Raw genomic sequence first — 1,946 nt, 5'->3', positions numbered from 1 at the left:
CCTCCCCCCTTCTCTCTCTCTGTCTCTCTCTCTGTCTCTCCCTCTCCTCTCTAAAAATGAATATTTAAAAAAAGTGGGAAATGAGAAAAAGAGTAAAGAAATAAAATAGGGTCACTGTAGTCAACTTGTAAAATTACTACAATTAAGTAGGCTGAAGTATGAAGAAATGATTCTATTCTGGATTTCAACTAGCCAGGAAACTTAAACTTTTAAATTTTCCAGTCCTATGTCAATGCGTGGACATAGGTCAGCCCTCCAGATAACCCTCTGATTACCTCCTGAAGGATTCACATATTCAGATCATCTGACATCAATCCGGACCACCGGATGTGACCAGACCTCCTGGTGCCCATCACCTAACCCACCCGACATCTGACTGGTAAGTATCCTGGACCAATCCTAGGGCTAAGAACGTAGGACTGATTATTCTCAAGTCTGCACTTTTTACTCTAAGAACTCTTAGCTTTTCTTTCTTCTTTGGAACACTTCTGGATGTTTGCCTGGCTGTGCTTCTAGGTAGCAAACCCTAAGAACCTTAAATAAATCTTTATCATTTATTTCTTTCTAGTCAAAGTCTCCTGATTTGTTTATGCTCAGTCGACAGATGTTATTACACTTTAATTTGTTTTTCTCCTGCTAATCTGTCGCATGTCAATTTGATTATCACACCAGCCAGAAGATCCTAGAAGAGTATAGAAAACTTTTTCCTCCACCAACAATGCCATTATGTCTTCTCTTTTTCTCTTTCTCATAATATACCCTTTTTTCTTTTTTTTCTTTTTAAAGCAAAAGAGATAGAAAGAGAGAGAGAGAGAGAGACAAACAGAAAGGGAGATGAGAAGTGTCAACTCATAGTTGCGGCTCCTTAGTTGTTCGTTGATTGCTTTCTCATACGTGCCTTGACCGGGGACTCCAGCTGAGCCAGTAACACCTTGCTCAAGCCAGCGAGCTTTAAGCCAGTGGCCTGTGGGCTCAAGCCAGTGACCATGGGGTCATGTCTATGATCCCATACTCAAGCCAGTGACCCCACGCTCAAACTGGTGAGCCTGTGCTCAAGCTGGATGAGCCTGTGCTCAAACCGGTGACCTTGGAGTTTCAAACCTGGGTCCTCTGTCCACTCACTGCACAATCACCTGGTCAGGCCCCTTTTTATTTCTTTACAATCATTTCAGAGAATTTGGGTAGGGAGAGGTCAAACATTTGTTTTCAATACTCTATATTTACCCCAAAGTCTGTCTTTTCTTTCTTAAAATTGACATATATTGTTCAAAACAAAGTCAGGAAAAACTTTTATAAACATTTATTGTGTCTAACAATTATTCTGTTGATCACATCCAATCTTTATTCATATGTATTCTTATTTTTTAATGCAGTTATCCAAGAGAAAATTTAATGTTTTGATTCTTTCTGAACCATTCATAAATATTTTCCTACAAAGGTGTATGCTGCCTGACCAGGCGGTGGTGCAGTGGATAGAACATTGGACTGGGATGCGGAGGACCCAGGTTCGAGACCCCGAGGCCGCCAGCTTGAACACGGGCTTATCTAGTTTGAGCAAAGCTCACCAGCTTGGACCCAAGGTTGCTGGCTTGAGCAAGGGGTTACTTGGTCTGCTGAAGGCCCACGGTCAAGGCACATATGAGAAAGCAATCAATGAACAACTAAGGTGTCGCAACAAAAAACTGATGATTGATGTTTCTCATCTCTCTCCATTCCTGTCTGTCTGTCCCTATCTATCCCTCTCTCTGACTCTCTGTCTCTGAAAAAAAAAGTGTATGCTATTCACAATTACCATATAAATAAACTGTACTAAAGATACATTTCTTTTGCCAAACCAGTTCTGACACACACACTCAATATTCTTTTCCCTAATAAAAAAGGTGGTATCCTGGTCTGTGATACCGACAAGGGCTAAGACTAAGTGTGTGTCTAGGGCTCTGTTCTAC

Source organism: Saccopteryx leptura, chromosome 1 (genome assembly GCF_036850995.1).
Source record: "Saccopteryx leptura isolate mSacLep1 chromosome 1, mSacLep1_pri_phased_curated, whole genome shotgun sequence".
NCBI lineage: Eukaryota > Metazoa > Chordata > Mammalia > Chiroptera > Emballonuridae > Saccopteryx > Saccopteryx leptura.
The sequence above is the reverse complement of the archived record's forward strand: the minus strand, read 5'-3'. Positions refer to the sequence as shown.